This window comes from Microcebus murinus, chromosome 2 (genome assembly GCF_040939455.1).
Source record: "Microcebus murinus isolate Inina chromosome 2, M.murinus_Inina_mat1.0, whole genome shotgun sequence".
Lineage (NCBI taxonomy): Eukaryota > Metazoa > Chordata > Mammalia > Primates > Cheirogaleidae > Microcebus > Microcebus murinus.
The window spans coordinates 97,119,379-97,142,787 of NC_134105.1; the positions used below are offsets into that span (position 1 = coordinate 97,119,379).

Here is a 23,409-nt window from a genome sequence, read left to right on the forward strand (position 1 = left end):
GGTCCTGCCATCTGATCTTCCAAATGAATGTTTCCCTCCAATCTTCCTCCACCTTTTATGAGGGTCACACTCACTAGTTCATTCAGTTACATGAACCCCCACCTCCTGCCTTCCCCGGTCTAATATATGAGTCTGTGGTAGAGGACCCAGAGAAAGGCCAGAGCGGTTCCTACTGTAGGGAGTGTTTAGCTGAGTTCATTTTCCTAAAGATAGAGAATTTCTATGTGCCCCCAGAGGTCCAGGATGGCTAGGTCTTTATCTTTAGATTCTTATCTCCATACATCTTGGTGCATTATTGCTCTACCTCCATCACCCACCTTGCTCTGTCACCTCGTGCCCTTACACTGAGCTTTTTGCAAAGTTCTGTCATCAATAAAATCCTTTGCTTCCAATTTTTTCTCCAAAAATGCCCCGAAATGCCTGTGGCTTCTTGTCTATGTAAACCTGTCTCTCTTTCAAATGGTGGCCACACTCTTTGCCTCCCCCACAGTCCCACGCTCTGGCTGCCATGATATCCGATGCACCTCAGGGCTTAGAACAAAGCATGTGTCCGCTTTGCTGTTGATTGGTACCTTCAGAGTACTTTCCTCTCCCTCCTTGCAAATACCCCTGCTGCCTTAAAGCACATGGCATCAGTCTGTGCCACCAGTGCCCTTCAATCTTGCACCCAACTAACAGTCGTGTTCCACTTTCCCTCATTCACAAAATTTAAGCTCAGGGATCACTGCCTTCCTCCCACCACCAAGGCTCTCAACATGCTTGGAGACGTCAGTCTCCACATAACATAATTCATCCTCCCCAGCCTCTCTCTGAGTTGCCATTTCCATGATTTGTTTTCCACGTGACTTCAGCCTCCCTCTCCACAGTCATAACCTTCACCTTGTCATCACAGTGTCATTGCCACCTCCAAAATTTAATTTTCATGCATCACAATTTCCAGCAACCTCTATCTTCCCAGCTCACTTTTAAAGTACCCCTACCTTTGCCTTCCTTTGGGGCCACCATTGACTCCTCCACATTTTTGGCATCACCCTCATGACCTCTTTTCTCTCCTTGCCCAGCTCAGATTACTCACAGAGCCTCACCATGAACAGTGCCTTGTATCACTTTGCCGTCTACGCTCTCTGTCAGACGGGCCTAGCAAACCTTCAACTCTGGCTAAATTCAACTCTCGATCTACTCTGCGTCTGCATCTGAGCAGCTGAACATGGCTGAAGAGAAACGCAGCGTGGTGCTGACTGGTTAGCTTTAAATTAGCAAGCGCACATCCCAAGGGGACGCGCAGCACAGCCTGGCGACCTGCTACATTGTCCCAGACCATTTGCTCTCCCAGTCCCAAGATAGCTAGTCCCAGCTTCTGTTCTGTCTTCAGTTCCTCTCTGCTCATTCTCACCTGATCACTTTGACTCTTATTTCACTGAGGACATAGAAACAATCAGAATAGAATGCCTCTATATTTATTCCATTAGCAGCTTCAGAAAAGTGAATTTGCCTTTATTCCCCATGCTCTGCCTTCTTACTGTTACTATGTAGAGGAACAGTCCCTGCTGTGGCTCAAGGCCAGGGTCACCACTTGTGCACCGATGACACTGCCTTTTTTCTACGTGAAGAATGCACTCTTGAAGTTACCCCCTCCCTTTCTCATGACCAATTTTCCCTTTCTATTAGATTGCTCTTATCGTATTATTCTTGTACAATCCTATTTTTAAATACCTCCCCTTGACCCTATGTGTCTTACTGAGTGTGCCACCAAATCTGTGCTCCCCTCTATAGCAAAATTCATTAAAAATGTATGTTCTCGGTGTTTTTCAGTCTTTTCATTCTGTTTTTTGATCGATCATTTAGGCTTTTGTTCCCAGCACTCCACTGAAATCCCTCTCATCAAAGTCACCAGCGACTTCCTTGTTGCCAAACCCAATGGTTGGTCCTAAACTTTCAGCTTATTAAACCTCAGACCTTACTGGGAGCAAATGGCGAGGCTGCTCTCCCTCTTTCTCAAAGTCCACTTAGCTAGCCTAGGACCTGACAATCTCATAGTTTTCTCCCAAATCACTGGCCACTCCTCACAGGTGCTGCTCCCTCCAGGTAGTCCCCATATATTCTTATTTCACTGAGAAAGTGGATGAAACTGAATAGTGCTAAAGTAGATTGAATGTGGCCTAAACCTGCCTCCATACATAGCACACTATAACCTAACTTAATACATAAATAAACTGCAAGCTAACTTGAGAGTATATTCTTGTGACAAGTAGCTGGGTCTTGGCCAATTGCAGGCTACAGACTGTTGGAACATGCTCATATAAGGCAACTGCTGACCTGTAACCAATCAAGCTGTTTCTGTATGCTACTTCCTTCTTCTGTCTGTAAATACTGCCTACCCACATTGCTCGTGGAGCTCTCTGAACCTGTACTGACTCAGGGTGCTGCCCGATTCATGAATCATTTCTTTGCTCAAACTCTGCTTAATTTAATTTGTCTAAACTTTTTCTTTTAACATTTAGGAACATTAAGCTCTTACACAAACATTCAAACAGGATTATGGACATATAACAGAGCCTTTGGATAAAATCAAAGACCAAAACCATCCAAACTAATGCAAACTTTACTTAGAATATATAAGAAATTAAGCATTGGGTGGATAGATGAATACACTTCATTCCCTTCTTTCTTTTAAGCTGGCATGTACTAAGCAATTAATGTGTGCCAGGCACTGTGCTAAGTACTTTGTATGCATTCTTTAGTTTCAATTTTACAGCTATCTGAGGTTGGTACTGTTGTTATGCCCATTTTACAAATGATAAAACTGAGGGTTAGAAAAATTGCATAACCATTTGTTATTTTAGACATAGTAAATGGCTGAAATGGGCTTTGAATCCAAGTATCTAGCTCTATACATAAACTGAGCCTATCATTTGACTTGAAAAAGTGGCAATCTCATGTGGTTCTACCTAATATTAAGTAGTTTCTTTGGAATAAGGGAAACTCATACAAGGAAGTACCAGAAATACATTATATAAATTATAAATTGGGGGGAAATAATAGTGAAAAACCATCAGGCTATAGTTTTTCACAAAACTAGTTGTGAATTTAGTTGACTCAGTCAAATAATTGTACTCAAGTACAATCAAGTAATTCATTTATCTATTAATGTATTGAAGGAAATGGATCACAACATTTGTGTCTAAAGAAGATACCACCTCCCAAACACATAAACGAACCCACATTTTGATACTTCTTAAGTGAAAACAGATATTTTTATTTTTACTTTGAGGTCCTTCAATTCCTAGACTATAGCTTTTCAGTGTTGATAAAAGGTAGAATTAATTAAAAATACATATTAGGTGTCAGAAAAATATTATGGGTAAGAAAAATTGATTGTTAGGGACTTTCAAAGTTTAAATACCTAGTGTGAGGTCTTGCAAAAACAATGTTTATTTTTTAAGCAACTCTGCCAAGAAGGCTGGTTTAGGAGAGCAAAATGATAAACAAGGTTCCCAGGCATCTGGATTTACCCATTTTAGCTCACCTAAAGTCTGCATGTTTTGTATCTCAGAAACCCACAGTCCTCCTTTCAACAAATACTCTGAAGATGCAGGGTTCCATGCCTGATAAATTGAAGAAATTCCCTCCCATGCAGATTTGCATTTTACACCTGGACTTCAAGGAAACAAGCTTTTATAAATTGGGTAGGAAAGCCATTTCTATGGAAAGTCTAGACTTAGAGATAAGTCTTTATACTTGTAGAGTCTTTGTACTTTTGGAAATAAACTCTGTTTATTTCACAATGACACTAATAGAGTACAGGCCTATCTGCGGCTCTGTCAGTTTTCAGGTGCCCTCATATACAGTCTGTTCTCACAACAGTTCTAGGGAGTTGGCCTGAATTATTCATTAGCCCCAATTGGAAGATGTAAACATTAATGCTTTAAGAGATTAGGCGTCCTGGCTTGTGAGTGTGTTATTAGTAAGTGACAATGGCTGGGAATAGAAATTCCTGCGGTGGCTCCAAATCTGGGGCTTTTTCATTGCACTTCCAAGTGGATTCTTCTGCGGAAGGGGACGAGCCAATGCTGTTTATAACTCTATTGCTGCTTAGCCCAATCTCTCTTATTTGCTGGGTCTTGCCTTTTATGATTACCTGAGGTGATATTCAGACCTTTGATTCCAATGCATTAGAGCTGGCTAGGGAGGAGTGCTGATCCCTGGGATAGTGTATATAAATTCCTAACTAATTAGGTTGAGAGGCTCAGAGGAAAGTAGGGGAAAGGGCACAGCTCAGAACAAAAACAATCAGCACTGGTGTTTTGATGTTTCTCAAGTTTCACCATTCCAGATGTTTCCTCGTGCATGTTTACATCTCCTAGGAAACAAAGATACGAAGTCTGCAGTGGGAAAGACCCGGCATTTGCATGGGGAGACCCGGCATAGAGGTGGTACAGCTGCCCGTGGCTCTCAGAGAGCAAACCCGGCTGTCTCGTGCCATCCCTTCTCTGGCGTCTATTGTCAAGCCTTCATCTTCACAGACATTTAAGCAGTTTGGAGACAATTCTGTTCTCACAGTCATTTTATGCCGATAACAAATAATATGTCACAAAAAATATTAATGCCCGATTTATATAAGTAACTTACTTTTCTTTTTTTCTTTTTACTTTTTTTTTGGCGAGTTCTCAGAATTTCACTGATAGATAATTATCAAGTATTTGTCCTAGTTCTTATCATAATTTATATTTACACAGCATTTTATCATGCCAAAACTTTTCTACTTGGCAATACGACAAACCACTGTAAGCTGTAAAATGCCTCTTCCAAATCAGCCAGGAGGGCATTAGGGAAAAAAAAGGAAGTATGAATTTGGAAAAACAAGTTTTAAGTTTTAAAAACATCTGAGAGTCATCCTTGAGGAGTCTGAGGATCCCTGGAGGACGGATGTGGGCAGGGGCAGAGGCAGGACTGGGGACAGGAGGGGCCTTGGGTGGAGGATGGCTGGGGCTGGCACTGTATAGCCCTACTGTGGAGCCTAGTAGATGAAAACAGTCGCAGGGTGGCCAATCATACTCTGACAATCACTCCAACAAGCCTCCATTTCCATCCCCCAGACAGGTGGCCCGGCAATACTTACTCCTGGTGCTATTTCTTCCTAGCAGTTGAAATGTGAAGCCTTGGTCAGGGGAGTCTTCTGGGGAAAGTGGCAACAAGCAGGGGTGGTCAACAGTGGATCTGCAGTGTCTGGGGCTCTCCACTCAGGGACCTGTCCCCATCTTGCACCTTAAATATGCCCCGAGGGACACAGGCCGGGACCAGGCCTTCAGTGCATCCCTGACACACAGCACCAAAAAGAGCAGCCACTACCTCCAGGGAACATGAAAGAAACACAGCGAGATAACCACATGCCTGAGCACTAGAAAAGGAAGACAGCACACTGAGCAACATGCATGCCCTGAAACAGATTTTTGAAACAGACAGACCAAGAATTTAGAGTAACCATGGCATGTGTAGAAGACAAAGATTTCCCACTGCAAGGCACAAAAAAGAAATCGTGACTAAGTATTACATATATAGCTATATACAAATATAATGTTGAAATAAAGAATATGCTAGATGAGGAATATTATACGATAGACATAACTAACAAGAGTGAGTAGGAATATTTGGTTGGGAAACTCTGAAAAAAAGCCAATAAGAAAGAGACCAGGTGCAGTGGTTCATGCCTGTAATTTCAGGACTTTGGGAGGCCAAGGCAGGAGGATTGCTTGCACCCAGGAATTTGAGATTGCAGTGAGCTATGATGATGTCACTGCATTCTAGCCAAGGTAACCTATCTCAAAAAAAAGTGAGAGCCTATCAAGAAAGAAAGAAAGAAAGAAAGAAAGAAAGAAAGAAAGAAAGAAAGAAAGAAAGAAAGAAAGAAAGAAAGGCAGAAAGAAAGGCAGAAAGAAAGAAAGGCAGAAAGAAAGAAAGGCAGAAAGAAAGAAAGGCAGAAAGAAAGAAAGAAAGAAAGAAAGAAAGAAAGAAAGAAAGAAAGAAAGAAAGAAAGAAAGAAAGAAAGAGAAATTGGAAGAACGGATGTAGAAGTATCAACAATAATGGGAACTCCCAAAGGGAAAATATTGGAAGAACTAATACAGATGTGCCTTACATGGTTAAAGATCGATGACACATCTCAGTTTGAAAAAAACTCATCGAGGAACAAGAGAGTTAAGAAGAGAATGGACCTAGAGTACAGACAGGCAGAGGGGACATCTAAAAGCTTCTAGAGAGAAAGTTCACCTAAAAAGAAACAAAAATCAAGTAACATTGCACTACTCAACAGCAACGCTAGACTCAATTAGACCATGAAGTAATATACTTACAGAAATGACACACCAAATTATCATTCAAATGTATGGGCATAATAAATATGTTCTAAGGTACTCAAAGACCCAAAATAGAAACAGAATTGGAGGAAGAAGCTAAATGTACAGAGAACCAAATTCAGGAGGATGCAGTCCTAGTTAAGGAAAAAAGTATGGGTGATCAAAATACTTTGGTGAATGTAATGTTGATTCAGCAAAATTGCCAAAGAAAACAGTTTATAAAATTAACAGGATTTCTCTACACAAGTACTAAGGAACTAGAATATGATGGGGAAAAAAATGAACTAACAATAGCAACAAAACTATATAGTGTCTAGAATTAATTTAACCAAGACTGTTTAAGACCTCTAAGAAAAAAATTTTAAAACTTAAAGAAATGTAGAAGGTCTTTTTTAAAAAAAAAGAGAAGAATTTTGTGCTCTTGTATGGAACAACTTGCTGTTATAAAAGTATTTATTCTTCCTTAATTAATCCACAAATTCAATGCAATCCCAATAAAAATTCCAGTTGGATTTTTTTGAGGAATTTGATGTTTTTCTGAAATACTAATATAAAAAGAAATAATAAAGGCCCCAAAATAAGTAAGTTAAAATTGAAAAATAAGAATAATGAGGAAGACTTCTCTTACCAGAAACTGTGACTTAGTATCAATCCCCAGTGATAAAAGCAGTGTGGTTTTCGTACAAGAACAAATACACTCTGGGAGGCTGAGGCAGGAGCATTGCTTGAGGTCAGGAGTTCGAAACCAGCCTGAGCAAGGGCAAGAGCAAGACCTTGTCTCTACGATAAATAGAAAGAAACTACTTGGCCAACTAATATATAAAGAAAAAATCAGCCAGGCATGGTGGCACATGCCTGTAGTCCCAGCTACTTGGGAGGCTGAGGCAGTAGGATCACTTGAGCCCAGGAGTTTGAGGTTGCTGTGAGCTAGGCTGACGCCATGGCACTCACTCTAGCCTGGGCAACAAAGCAAGCCTCTGTCTCAAAAAAACAAACAAACAAAAACAAATAAACCATTGGGGTAGAATAGAATAGAAACAGACTCATGTATAGAGGGACATTTTTATGATAAATATTGCACCACAAATCAATTGGCAGAGAACAGGATGGATTGCTTAACAGATGATGCACTTGGTGAAGAAAAATAAAACTGAATTCAAAGAGGGAATTTGGATGTCCATCTTTAGGGGGAGGATGGGTAAATGTGGTTGGAGGTACAGTGTGCAGCTCTCTGAAATAGTTAGAAACAGCAGATTCAATGCACAAATGGAGAGACGGATACATCTTAAAGGCAATGCCCCAGTCATGCAAGATAACAGTTGCGTAAGTGTAAACTAAAGACTCATAAAGTAACAATATATATTTTACAAGAATAGATAAAAATAAGATTCGTTGCCAAGGTCGGGTGGAGGAGGGAGCTGGGAGTGGAAAAATAGATAATAAAAACACAAATTTCATATTTATGGCTACATGATCTTATAGTGCAATGGTACGGAATAAATTTCCTCTTGTACCTACTGGTGGATTTTTTTCCCTTTCATTTTGAAATCAGTTGTGTTTGGTTATGGGGCGGCAGGATCTAGAGGAAAAGTTAAAGCCATTGGACAGAGCGCATGGGCTCAGAAAAATAAAACGTTTTGTTCAAGTGTACACAGCTAGGTAAGTGGTGGTGCCCAGGACTTTGGACTCTTACTTCTGTGAAACTTTGGTGCCTGTAAATTATTTTAAAACATCTGGAATTCTTAGTAAAACCATCTGGAAAGCAAATGTGCATTTTTCCCCCCACAAAGGACTTGGTTGTTCTCTTCTCAATATGAAGACAAAACTCATTTCAGCAAAATGCAAATAAGCAAACATAAAACATACCATGATTCTATCACAACCCTATTTTTTTTTTTCATTTTCAAAATAAGGAACTGAAATGAAGTCTGAGGGGAAATGACTCTGAGTCCTAGAACCTTCTTTTTTGGAGAAGGCAGGTCCAGAAAAGTGTTGTTTATTTGGAGGTAAAGATTTCAAACCCTGTGTTTTATTATTTATTTATTGTGTTACTTTGGCATCTGCTAAGTTAAACAGTGATCAGAAAATCAGGGGAACATCAGAGACTGTGTGAAACAGGCAAGACCCTGTCAAGCTCAAAAGAGAAACTTTCAGGACCCCAGAGAGCTGAGAGCTAAGGAGAAGTATCGTCTATAAAAGTTTAATCAAAGGCCTTTCCTAGGAAAGGTCAGTAGCAGACCTGACCTCCAGGAGGGATTCAGGGGCCTCGTAGGCAGCCAGCTATCGCTCTGAATGCAACTCACTGTTTCCCAAGGGTTTTCAGGCTTATGAACCCGGACAATTTCAGAACTGCAACTAACCTGAGAAGTCATTCCACTCAAAAATTCTGAGAAGATGGTGGTGGCACAGTTTTGAAACTTTGAAACTTGGAGGCATTGTCTGGAGTGGAACCACATTGGCCTGTCCTTGTTCTTGCTTTATGATGTCTGCTTTATCTAACATTTCAGTACTCTTTCCAGTCAAGATGCAAGTATTATTCCCTAGGGGAAGTAGTGGGAGAAGATTCTTCTGGTACCTCGGCATTTCAATCCAGGGGGAGGAGAGCTTCACACTGACTATCCCTCATGCCAGCCCTCATCTCTGTCGGTTGTCCCCAGATTGAGCAATGGGCATGCTTTTGTAACTCAGGCCACTAAAATCAGAATTCTGGAACCTGTAGTTCCAGCTACTCAGGAGGCTGAGGCAGGATGATTATTTGCTCCCAGGAGTTTGCAGTTGCAGTGAGCTATGATGACACCATGGTACCTTAGCCAGGGCAACAGAACAAGATCAAATCTCAGAAAAAAAAAAAAAAAAAAAAAAACCAGGAAAACATCCAGGCAGAACTAATCCATGTTGTTCTAGGTTAGGGTAGTGGTTACCTTTGGGGAGAGGTCTTGAGTCAAGGGGTCACAAAGGCAGCTTCTGGATGCTCCTTGATTTAGGTGCTGGTTCCATGGGTGTGTTCTGTTTGTGAAAATTCATTAAGGTGTATACTTCTGGCATATGCCCATTTTTCTTTCTATGTTATATACTCAATAAAAAATAGAACTTCTTTTAAAAGTTAAAGAAACTTTATTAGCCAGTCCTGCTCTTCCCAAAGTCCCTCCTTGGCTGCCTGGCCAATTAGGGCTGTTCCCTTCTCCTCTCAGCTGTGTCCCGCTGCACCCCTCATGCTCAGGGGTCCTGCCCTGCACACAAGGCTGTCTTTGTTTTGCACACTCCCTGGAAGGCGTGGTCTTCCACTCTACCTGCTTCTCTCTCAGAGAGTGGCCCTGTCTGGCTTTCTGGTTGGTCTTCACTGGTTTTTCCACAGTGCTTGCGAATAAAATATTATCCATCTCATTACATTTGCAACCTGAGAAAAGTATTTACAAATATTTACAATTTTGGATTCACACATTCTCTCCCTAAGGAATCAGTTAGGAGAAGAGACCTGATATTCCACTGACTTACAGTCCATACCTACTTTTTCATCTTCCTCCTGCTCCCCTGCCTTTCCTTCTCTCAGGGACGTTAGATGCTAAGTACTAGCTAGGTGCTAGTCTAGTGGTCACATTTGTGACGCTTGCAATCATGAAGCTGCCATCAGGGCTCTGCCTATATCCTCTCGGTCCTCCGCATCTTCAGTGCCCGCTGTTGGTGTGCAAACACTTAGCCCCCCTTACCCGCGGGTGACACTCTGAGGCACATGTATTATGTGGGCTTCCTGAGTGCCGCAGACAGATAAGCGTTCAAGTTGCCCACAGTTTGTAATTTATTACCACACCCCTTCTTAGCGGCCTCCCTCCCCTATCTCAAGCCCCCACTCCCTGCAACCTTGCAGGTGTTTCCTAGGTTATCTCCCAAACAGAGCAGTTCCACATGAAGCCCTGTCTCCGAGTCTGAGTCTGGGGCAACACGAACAAGGCAGAGATCTTCCTTTCCTGTAAACCTGCACACGCGCCCGTGTGCGCATGTGCACGCCCGCACATCCACGCACAGTGAGTTATATCCCTGTGCGGCCGACCCTAAGGTGACCCCAACGAGTCCAGCCCTTTGTCTAATTCCCTCTCCTGGAGAGTGGATGGAACTCGTGACTTACTTCTAGCTAGGGGAGTGTGGCAAAAGTGATAGAAAACTCACTCCTGTGATCATGTTCCGTCACAGCGGACTAGAGAGGGATCCTCCCGCTGGTTTTAAAGGAGCAGACTACCACGTCTGAGCTGCCTGTGGGGTCACATGACGAGAACTGTCGGGGCCTCTAGGAGCTGAGTCTGGTCTCTGAACAACAGCCAGCAAGAAAACAAGGACCTTGTTCCTACAACCGCAAGGAGACGCATTCTGACGACAACCTGGGGGAGTTCCATGCTGAGCCGCCAGGGGAGAACGCAGCCCCACCGACACCCTGGTTGCAGCCCTCTGAGACCTGGAGCAACAGGACCCAGCTAAGCCATGTGTAGACTCTTGACCCACAGAAATTCTGAGATAAAAATGTATGTTGCTTGGAGCCACCAAGTTTGTGGTAATTTCTTAGGCAGCAATAGAAAACTAACACATTCTTTGTGGAAACTTTTGACCTGTGCAGGGGGGGACTCCTTTCTAGCTCCCCCAGACCTCAGGGATATGACCTTAAGGTGCCTCCCGTCCCATTCTGCTCTTTGGTTTTGTTATGGGAGGACAGCCGGTATTACCACCCTTTCTCGTTCTTCCTGATTTGTTTTCACTAAAAGTAAATATTAGAGTGGCCCAACAATTATCTGGTGAATACAGGTTTCCTTAGCAATGCTGTCTATGAATTCCTTCTGCAGACTTGATCTAGCAGAGCCTGGTTTTCCCAATGTCAGGACCAGGTCAAGGCTCACGGGACTTTGTTTGATGGCTCATTGCAAAAGTCTATTGGGTTGTAACACAGTTCGTAAAGTTGTTTCCTTCCTGAACGTGAATGTCAGAGATTTAACTTATGAATTTGTGCAATCCTCTAAAATGCTCACTCCTCTGCTAGGAGAAATTTAATAGCATTATTTGGCAGCTCTATGTATTTTTGAACACTGTTTTACTGGCTTCCAAGAACTTCCCTATGGCTATGGAGGCATTGTCTGGAGTGGAACCATATTAGCCTCTGCTTGTTCTTGCTTTCTGATGTCTGCTTTATCTAATGTTCCAGTCAAGATTCAAGTATTTCTTCCTAGGAGAAGTAGTGGGAGAAGATTCTTCTGGTATCTCGGCATTTCAATCCAAAGGAGGGGAGCTTCACACTGTCCCTCATGCCAGCTCTCATCTCTGTTGGTTGTCCCCAGGTTGGGCAATGGGCATACTTTTGTAACCCAGGCCACTAAAATTGGTCCTCTGTATCTATGGGTTCCACATGCACAGATTCAACCAGCTGCTGATCAAAAATATTCAGAGGAAAAACCCCAATGAAAGTAACAATATGACAATAAAAAAATACAAATAAAAAACAATACAGCATAACAGCTAGTTACCTAGCATTTACATTGTATTAGTATCATAAATAAGCTAGAGATGATTTAAAGTATACAGGAGGATGTGCACAGGTTATGTGCAAATACGCTGCCACTTTGTATATGAGCCTTGAACACCCACAGATTCTGGTGTCTGTTGGGGGTCCTGGACCCAATACCCAGTGTACATACACCAAGGGATGACTGTACTGTGTTCACTTGTGCTCTAAGAAGAAGAGTAGTCTTTTGAGAAATTTAGGCAAAGTTAGGATCTTAAAAAATCACCCTCTAGTTATTTTCCTCCTCTATTATTATCACACTGGAAGTCAGAAAAATTAATATCCTAATAAAGCTTCAGGTTATTAATATCCTAATAACCTTCTCTTCTTCCCCAAATAATACTTCAAACCACTTTTTATTTACCCTCTTTAAAGGAAAAGTCTTCAAGTAGGATCCTTTCAAACTTGGTCTCATTCCAGCCCACAGGTTTTCCAAACATCAGCAGTGGCTCTGAGCATACCACCCACGAATATGGAGCCTTCCAGGGCGGGCTGCTTTCTCAAAGACGGGACTCCTGCTGCTGTTGCTGTTGGTCCCACTGTTGTTCTGATCATCGGAATGTGGTGAGGCACATTCAGTTGATGCATTCATCCACTGCCATAGGAAGAGCACATCTGGTCAAGGTCTGGGCCCACGCTTGGGCTCTGAGCTCACCACTCCCTCAGGGCCCCGTCTCCTGCTAGCCAGGGTTCCCTAAAGCACAGCCACTGTGGGGGGAGAGCTACCATAGTTCCCAGGTTTGCAGAATCGGCCACGGGCTGGGCTGACAGACACCCTCCCATTCTTCTGAGCACAGAGTGTCCCCCCTGCTCTGGAGCTGCCTGGCCAGATGATCCACCTCTCTCCCTGCAACACTTTTGCTCACTCTTTCTCTTAGGAATTTTAATCAAGTTTCAAAACTTTCTGTTAAATTCTTATCTCAGAACAATGACTGCCTGGGATGATGCATAGTTACAATATACTGAGAGCTACCATTCAAACGTGTTCTTTCTTGAACTGGCAGGTTTGCTACAGGGGTCTGCAGGCACATGTCACTGTGTTGCTAATTTAATACCGGCCTGAAGAAACAATTTCATTAAATATATTCGATGACCCTGAAAAAAGGTCATTTTTCCCCCTTCTACAGATGGGAAAACAACCTCAGAGAGATTGAGTGAGCTAGTCAAAGTCACACAGCTTTGGCAGGCCTGGGATTGGAGCTCTTGTATTTGGCAATAAAATTCATGTCAGAAGGCACGAAGGAAGAGAATATAAAGACCCACCTTATGAACCTAAACACTGAAAGGTATTTCTCAAACGAGAGCCCACGCACCTGTTGTGCTCAGTAGGAATATTTTGGGGAGTTTGATTCTCCAAAAAATAATTTTAAGTGTATTTTCTTTTTGAAAAACCACCTTATTGAGGTATTATTGCTATAAAAGAGTTGTAGATATTTAATGTATACAACTTGATGTGTTTGGAGAAAAGTATACACCTGTGAAACCATCATCACTGTCAATGCCATAAACTTATCCATTACCTCCAGAAGTTTCCTCCTGCTCCCTTTGCTTTTTTAAAAGTGTATTTTCACTTTGATGATAATTGTGGGGGGGGAAAAGAGAATTTTCTGAATAATATGCTTGAGTGATTCTGAGTAATGCTGCATTTTACATTTATGTTGAAGTTCATGGGCACTAAGTCTTACTGCTTAGATTATGAGCTAGTGGGAGATAATACAGTCTGACTTCTTAGACACAGGGTGTAAGGTGAGGCCAAATGCCTCGCAGTAGTTTGGATGAAGAAAAGTAAAGTGATATTTAAGCCAAAATGTGACTGTTGAACTCCCAAAGAACCTTAACTATAGTAAAACATGCCAAACTCCTTTTGTAAGCCAAGTTTAGTTGCAGCAAACCAACATTGTCTGTTTAATCAAATTTTTTTGTGAACTTGAAATTTATTAGATATATAGTTTTATTTCTATATAATGTCATTTTTTTTGGTTTTATAAGAGTTGCAAGCACAAAGGATACATACCCAGTGTAATGTTTGTATATATTTTACATAAGAAGATAATTTTCTTATATACTAGAGATCCACAAGAATTTTTCCCTGTATAAAATCTAAACATTACTCAAGTTTCAAAATAATTTTTTATTGAAGTATAATAGCTTTACTGTTTTTAGAAACAAGATGTGCATGTTATAAAATATTAACTCTAAAAAATACAAAGAAAGTAAATTTTTAAAAAGTTATCTCGACCTCACCACTGTAAAAATAAACACTCTTAACAACGGTGAACATAGTTTCTCACTTTATTTTATTTTTTTATAAACGATGATATTTTATTATACTCTCTGTTTCAATAGATGTAGAAGGTGCAAATGGTTTTTGGTTACAAAGATAAATTGTATAGTGATGAAGTCAGGGCTTTTAGTGTACCTGTCACCTGAATAGTGTACATTGTATCCCATAAGTAATTTATGATCCCTCACCCCTCTTTCACCTTTCCCCCTTCTGAGTCTCTAATGTCCATTATACCACTTTGTATGACCTTGCATAGCTATAGTTTAGCTCCACTTATAAGTGAGAACATGTGGTATTTGGTTTTCTATTCCTGCTTTACTTCACTTAGGATAATGGCCTCCAGTTCCATCCAAGTTGCTGCAAAAGACATTATTTCATTCCTTTTTATGGCTGAATAGTATGTCATGGTATATACATAAACCACATTTTCTTTACCCATTCATCAATTGATGTGCACTTGAGTTGAATACATATCTTTGCAATTGTGAATTGTGTTGCAATAAACATATGAGTGCATGTGTCTTGCTAATATAATAACTTCTTTTCCTTTGGGTAGATACCCAGCAGTGGGATTGCTGGATGGAATGATAGATCTACTTTTAGTGCTTTGAGAAATCTCCATACTGTTTCCCATAGAGGTTGTACTAATTTATATTCCCACCAACGATGTATAAGTATTCCCTTTTCACCTCACCCATGCCAACATCTATTGGTTTTGGTCTTATTAGTAATAGCCATTCTGACAGGGGTAAGATGGTATCTCACAGTAATTTAATTTGCATTTCTCTGATAATTAGTGATGCTGAGAATTTTTTCATATATTTGTTGGTCATTTGTATATCATCTTTGAAAAATGTCTGTTCATGTCCTTTGCCCACTTTTTAATGGGGTTGTTTTGTGTCTTGCTGATTTGTTTAAGTTCCTTGTAGATTCTGGATATTAGTCCTTTGTCAGATGTATAGTCTGTGATTATTTTCTTCCATTCTGTATGTTGTTTGTTTACTCTGTTGATTATTTCCTTTGCTGTGCAGAAGCTTTTTAGTTTAAGTCCCATTTATTTATTTTTGCTGTATTAGCTTTTGGGATCTTAGTCATAAATTGCCTAGGGCAATGTCCAGAAGAGTTTTTCTTAGGTTTTCTTCTAGAATTTTATGGTTTCAGGTCTTACATTTAAGTCTTTAAGCCATCTTGAGTTAATTTTTGTATATGGTGAGAGATATGGATCTAATTTCATTTCTTTGCATGTGGTGATCCAATTTTCCCAGCACCATTTATTGAATAGGGCATTCTTTCCCCAGTGTATGTTTTTGTATGCTTTGTCAAAAATCTGTTGCTTGTAGCTATATGGTTTTATATCTGGGTTCTCTACTTTGTTCCATTGATCTATGTCTCTACCTCTAAGCCAGTACTATGCTGGTTACTATAGTCCTCTGGTATAATTTGAAGTCAGGTAATGTGATGCCTCCAGATTTGTTCTTTTTGCTTAGAATTGCTTTGGCTATTTGGGCTTTTTATTTTTTATTCCCTATGAAATTTAGGTTTGTTTTTATTAATTCTGTGAAAAATTATGTTAGAATTTTGATGGTAATTGCATTGAATCTTTAAATCACTTTGGGCAGTATGAACATTTTAACAATATTGATTCTTCCAATCCATGAGCATGGGGCATTTCTCAATTTGTTTGTGCCATCTACAATTTCTTTCATCAGTGTTTTATAGTCCTGCTTGTAGAGATCTTTCACCTCCTTGGTTAAGGATATTCCTAGGCATTTTTTTTCAGCTGTTATAAATGGTATTGAGTTTTTTATTTGATTCTCAGCTTGGCTGTTACTAGTATATAGGAATGAGACTGATTTGTGTACATTAATTTTGTAAACTGAGACTTTACTAAATTCCTTTATCAATTCTAGGAATCTTTTGGAGGAGTCTTTAGGGTTTTCTAGACATAAAATCCTATCATCAGCAAACAGGGATAGTTTGATCTCTTCTTTTCTGATTTGGATGCACTTTATTTCTTTCTCTTGCCTGATTGCTCTTCTAGGACTTCCAGTACTATGTTGAAGAGATGGGGTGAAAGTCAGCACCCTGGTCTTTTTCCAGTTGTTAGGGGAGAATGCTTTCTACTTTTCTGCCTTCAGTATGATGTTGGCTGTGGATTTGTCATATATGACTTTTCTTATTTTGAGATATTGAAGATAGTTTTTTTTTCTTTGTTGCTCGGAAACAATACATTTTATTTATTTATTTCAAAATAGTAAGGGACTACAAATGTTTTTGTTACATTGGTCCACTGTATAATGCTGAAGTCTGGGCTTTCAGTGTGCCTGCCACCGGGACAGTCTTCATTTTTCCTGATAGGTAAGTTTTTATCTCTCACGCCCTCCCAACCTCTCCCTTCTTAGTTTCATATGTCCTTTACATCTTTTTATGCTTGTGTGTACCCATTGTTTACCTCCCACTTATCAGTGAAAACATGTAGTGTTTTTTTCCCATTCCTGAGATACTTCACTTAGGGTAATTGTCTCTAGTTCCATCTAAGTTTTTGTGAATGACACTATTTTATTCATTTTTACGCCGGAGAGTACTCCATGGTGTGTATATGTGTGTGTGTGTATGTATACATACATACATATATATATATATATCACATTTTCTTTATTCATTCATGAATTGATAGACACTTAGGTTGACTCTATATCTTTGCAATTATGAATTGTGCTATGATAAACATTTGAGTGTGGGTGTCATTTTGATAAAATTACTTCTTTTCCTTTGGGTAGATCCCCAGTAACGGGATTGCTGGATCGAATGGTAGGTCTACTTCTAGTTCTTTGAGGAATCTCCATACTGTTCTTCCATAGAGGTTGTACTAGGTTACAATCCCACCAAGAGTGCATAAGCATTCCTTTTTCTCTGCATTGATGCCAGCATCTGTTCTTTTTTTTTTTTTTTTTACTTTATTTTATTTTATTTTTTGAGAGATAGTCTCACTCTGTCATCCTGGTAGTACAGTGCCATCATCATAGCTCACTGCAGCCTCAAACTCCTGGAATCAAGCGATCCTCCTGCCTCAGTCTCCCCACTAGCTGGGACTACAGGCACATGCCATGACACCTGGCTAAATTTTCTATTTTTATTAGAGACAGGGATCTTGCTCTTGCTCAGGCTAGTCTCAAACTCATGAGCTCAAGCAATCCTCCTGCCTCAGCCTCCCTGAGTGCTAGGATTACAGGCATGAGCCACCATGCCTGGCCTTGACTTTTTAATGGCCATTCTGAGAGGGGTAAGGTGATATCTCATTGTAGTTTTAATTTGCATTTCTCTGATAATTAGCGATGTTGAGCATTTTTTTCATATGTTCATTGGCCCTTTGTCTATCTTCTTTTGAAAAAATAATTTTCATGTCTTTTGCCCACTTTCTGATGGGGTTATTTGGGGTTTTTTGTTTGTTTGTTTTTTTTTTTGCTATTTTGTTTGAGTTCCTTATAGTTTTGAATATCTCTCTACATATATGCAGATGGAAGGAGAAATAGAAATAATTTTACAGATATGGCATTATATGGGAAACAGCATTTTAAAACAAAAGTATTGTTTGGTTTTTGTAGAAAATAGACACTTTTAATGAAACTAAAGAACTGCCTGTTTTCAGATAAATGTTCTTTGTGACAGAAAATATTAATATCTGAAAAAGTATTTTAAAAAATTTAAGAGCCCCAACCGTTTATATTATTATAAGTAATACATGTTTCGACTTCATACATAGAGTTTCTATTACCTCCTTGCTAAAGAATAAGGAAATTTATACATTTATAATTTATTCTATCTCCTCTCCATTTGCATTGTTAATATTAATATAATGCTTCTTTTATGATTAAGGGCTAAAACCAGGTGTGGGAAACCTGTAGCCTTAAGGCCACATATGGCCTTCTATGTCCTTAAGTGAAGGCTCTTGACTGAATCCAAATTTTACAGAACAAATCCTTTTATTTTTATCAATATATTTTTGTTCCTCTTTTATATTTAAAATGAATGCATTTAAAATACCAAAGAATAAATTAAGGCTCAATAAAATAATCCTCCCAGATTGACCCAGCAAAATTAGAACATTAGTAAGCCATAAGGGCTAAATTGACAGCTGCTACACTCATGATTTGGTTTTAACTTCCCCCACCTGACTGGCACCACTACTGCACAGGCTGGTTTGGTGAGAGTTTATGGGGATCAAGTACACCAGTCTTTTATCAGCTTTGGACAGTGGTACACTGTGTTTCTATTTGAAGTGAAATTTGTGAATAGTTGCACAGCTCAACAGTATTTTTTAATTCTGTATGCTTAACAGCCCATCATGTCAAAGAAGACCAAGAGAACACTGAGGAACAAAACAGATTTTTAAATGAGGATTGGGAATTGTCATATTATCATGTTTATGCTAAAGATAAAATGATTTGCTTGCTTTGTGATACTGCAATATCAACATTAAAGAAATTGATGAGCAGGATGATATATGTGAATCACTTGAAGAATACACAGCTGTTATAAACCTATTAATTGGAGAATACAGTGAAAGGTTCACTGACTTTGAGAATCATGACATCAAACTCAAAGTAGCATCTCAGCCTTGCCTAGTTGATATCACCAAGTCACCTAAAGAACTAAAGATGGAATTGATTGAGCTCTCAGTAGATGACATTTTAAAGTCATGTTTTGAAGCTAAGAAAGATTCAGCAACAAAAATAAACAAATGGGAACTAATCAAATTAAAAAGCTTCTGCACAGCCAAGGAAACTATCATTAAAGCAGATAGACAACCTACAGAATGGGAGAAAATATTTTCTCTCTGCACTTCCAATAAAGGTCTGGTAAATAGAATCTATCTAGAACTCAAAAGAATTAACAAGAAAAAAATCAAACAACGCCATCAAGAAATAGGCAATGGAAATGAACAGAAACTTTTCCAAAGAAGACAGAATAATGGCCTGCAAACATATAAAAACATGCTCAACACTCTAATCATTAAAGAAATGCAAATCAAAACCACAATGAGATATCACCTAACCCCAGGGAGATTGGCCTGTATCAAGAAATCCCAAAACAACAAATGCTGGCGAGGATGTAGAGAGACAGGAACATTCTTACACTGCTGGTGGCACTACAAATTAGTGTGACCTTTATGGAAAAGAATTTGGAGATACCTAAAAGAGCTAAAAATAGAAATACCACTTGACCCAGCAATAGCATTATTAGGTATCTACTCAAAAGAGTATAAGACATTCTATTATAAAGACATCTGCACCCGAATGTTTATGGCAGCACAATTCACTATTGCAAGGACGTGGAAACAACCCAAGTGCCCATCAATTCATGAGTGGATTATTAAAATATGATATATGTTTACAATGGAATATAACTCAGTTCTAAGAAATGACAGCAAGCTAGCACTGCTTATGTTATCCTGGATTAAGCTTAAGCCCATTATCCAAAAGTGAGGTGACACAAGATCAGAAAAAGGTTCCACATGTACTCGCCATCAAATTGGTACTGACCGATTATCAATATGGTGCTCAAATGGTGGTGGTGTTCACCAGGGACTTGGGGGTTAGGGAGTAGACACACATCTGAGGGATGTGGTGAGCATTGTGGAGGGGAAGGGCATACCTCTAACCCTTGCTAGGGAGAGGCAAAGATGTAAAATGTAACCAAAATGTTTGTACTTTCATATTTTCTTGGGAAAAAAAGAAATAGGGAAAAATGCAATAGAATACCCACGCCTTGGCAACATGCCAGAAAAATGCTTTCTTGCTCTTCAACCACTTATTGCTGTGAATCTACATTCTCCTACCTAACCCAAATTAAAACACCCTTAAGGTCACAAATGACTGATACCCATCTAGAGGACCCACTGAAACTGCAGACCTCTGTGCTGCACCCAAATATTCAAATGCTTTCCAAAAGAAAGTAGACACAACAAAGTCATTAAAAGGCTAGTTAACTTTGAAATTAACAAATCATCTTCATTTTTTGAAATTAAGTATGTAGTAGTTAGATTTTTTAAAATAGTGTACATTTTTAAGTATATCTGATTGAAGTTTTGAATGCAGCCTTATTTGATTACAGCTAAATTCATGTGGCCTTCTCGCATGAAAAGCTTCCCCACCCCTGGTCTAAAAACATTTGCATTTCATTCCACATGACCATACTTCTCAAAGTTATTTAGCCTTAGCTTTATAATTAATTAGGTTCAATAGCCACCAATGGTTTTAGCCTTAATTTTAATTAATTTATTACTATTATTATTTTTAATCACATTTTCTCCATTGCTGAGATCTTTATTTTTTTCCTCTTTTTATTGTTTGGATTCCGTCATTAGATAAGTTTGTTTCAGAGAGGTTCATGGGGCCTGAGTTTCCTGAATTCTTGGATGCTTGAATATTAACTGCCTTTATACTCAATTGAATAAGAAATTATCAATCATACTTCTTTCCTTCAGAAGTTTGTATATATTGCTACACTCTCTTTCAACAGTGAATATTGCTGTCAAGGAATCTGAGACTGACATGATTATTTAATCCCATGTATTTGACTTTACTTTTATCTGTGTACCCATTGGATTCTTTATCTCTACAGTTCAGAAACTAAGACAGGATATGTCTTGGTGTCTATTATTTTGAATCAACTTTTCCAGGAACATATGTGCCTTCTCAACAAACAGATTCTGGTCTTTAGTTCAGGGAAATTTTAAAAATATTTTATCTTTGAGGGTGTTTTTTTTTCTGTTCTATATGGTCTGTTCTTTTCTTCCAGCACACACATTTGTTCTTTTATGTCTTCTATATCTATCATCTTCTCTCTAACCACTTAAATATAGTTAATATTTTCCTTTTCTTTGAGTGATTTCCTAAAGCCAATTCACCATGCCACATGATATTCTTGGTAATATGCTTCTCCCTTTTATTATTTCTACTTGAGCTCTCAATGCTAATTTCTTTTTTCCTTTTCTTTCTAAAATTCTGCCAGATCCCCTTATTTTTGGCTCTTTAACCTCTTATTTAAAGTAAGGTATGGAGTGGTTATCACATTATCTGCAATAATTATTTGAATGAATGGAGAATTACTTTTCTGATTTCCTCCATAGTTTCCTTGAGCAATTCCTATTGGGATGTTTATCTCCTTTTTTCCCCTATGTTACTCTCCCTTTTACTTTTGCAATATCTATTCATTGTTATTGTGATAATTATTATGTTTCAATGAAAATCAATGCATCATCTGTAACATACTCTTTTGGGTTATCAGATTCTAGACCCGATTGTTGTAATTATCTTAATTCTATCCTTAGAATTTTTTGAAGCAATAATAGGATTAAATTAGACATGATTAATCAATCTAGTACTTACTATTTACTATGACATCTTACTGTATTCTCAAGCCTTAAAATGGCCTAAATGCCATTGGTTGGTAATACTCCCAAATCCAGGCTTCCACTTGCAAATTCCTTTGTGCCTTACCTTGTCCCTAAAACTTCCTCTCCAACTGTCTTCATGGGGCCCTCATGATGCAGGGCAGAACCTTGAGATTGGTCATAAACGTCTACTTTCATAACTTGTTTATACGTCTATACTGCCTACCCCTTGGTTACAACACAGCCTGGAATGACTGTTCTCAAGTAGTACACTGTTGGGAGCTGTCCCGAACACGGGAGAGTTAAAGTGCGGTTGCTGCCCGGAACACTGGGGTCCTTGAGACACAGCACCTGGCGCCTTAACTCAGAGCTCTGACATTCTTGACCTTTCTTCTAGCTCACGGAGGGTGCTGGAGATGGCAATAGCAGTTATAGAAGGTCACTGAAGTAATCCTGTGCACACAGCCCTCGCAGCTTATAGCCGCCCCCCCCCCCAAGCCCTGCACACTCCTTTCCCAGAATTGTTAATTATGCTTGGGTGCTCTTTTCCTTGAACTGTCTGAGTGATCATAGTTGAGTATTTGTAGCTTTTTGATGTCAGAAGAAAGTTAAGTTGTAGATTAGAAAACTTCTTAAGCGAGGGAAAGGGCTATCAAAGTGACGCATGGTTGAGAAAAAACAAGAACTGTTGTGTTTTCTGGTTTAATGAAGACATGTACCACCTGTTCCATTGCATTTCGCTTCTCCTTTGTTCTTATCTGTATAAGTACAGCAACTGAAATAAACGAGGCATGGCAGTCACCAAGGACTCCGTCCTCCCGTCCCCATCTTTTTGTTGTCTCTTCATTACTCAGCCTCACCCCCTAACTCCAGGTGCCGCACGTCGCCGGCTGGCTCTGGCAGTACACATCTGATCCATCATTATTGTGCATATTCTTTTATTGTGCATATTTTTTATTTTAAATTTTGCTAAAGTTCCCAGTGACATTTTTAAAATTTTATTTCATTCTGTTTTTGAAAAATGGAATGTTTCACGAATGTGCCTGTCATCCTTGCACAGGAGCCATGTTAATCTTCTCTGTATCCGTCCAATTTTAAAATATGTGCTGCCAAAGCGAGTACCCTAATGACTTTAGAGACGGACCCCTGATTTAAGAAACTGTATGATCCAAATACAAATAGAACAAGATAATGTTGAAGCTGGAAGGGATTGTTCATTCCGGGGTTTTCGACTGGCCCCCATAGGCAAGATCAACAGATCTGCACTGTTTGGCTCACACATAGTTGAAAGAAATTGATTTGCATGTTGATTTCCCAGCACTAAATGCCCTACATCAGGCCCCTTCGCTTATTCCTATCTGCTAGACCCTGTAAGCACACACAGATTATTGGCATTTCAGTACTTTGAGAGGGGGACACTTTGCTATTATTACAATCACCAAGATTATCTTAAGCTGGTGATGCCTTTTGACTGGAGCTATTATTTTAAGGTATGTTTTAAATATGTTAAATATATTTATAAAATGACTATTAGATTTTATTTTGTTTTTGTAGATCTGCTATGTATATAACTTTTTAAATTTCTATTTTGTTCATCTCTACTAATTTGCTATCATAAGATATTTTTCCTCTTAAAAATGTAAATGAATTAGGAGAAGAAGGTGGGTCATGGTGCCTTTAATCTCTCCTATGTGCCATAGTCAGAAAAAAATTGTGAACTTCTACCTTTCTGGGATTTCCTCGTCCATTATTTCCTTTGCCTTCTTTTAGTTCCTCCAGGCAAAACTGCAGAACCTGGCACTTAACTCCAGCAGGGCTCTGCCGGCTCCTGGTA

The 23,409-nt window shown here is 39.3% G+C and overlaps 1 non-coding gene across 1 annotated transcript; it reads right to left on the minus strand.

The window, feature by feature from the left end:
- Positions 1 to 22,590: 22,590 nt before the first annotated feature.
- On the minus strand, positions 22,591 to 22,697 carry LOC142869735 (U6 spliceosomal RNA). Its single transcript, XR_012918306.1, has one exon. It is a non-coding gene; the product is annotated as a U6 spliceosomal RNA (small nuclear RNA).
- Positions 22,698 to 23,409: the final 712 nt, after the last annotated feature.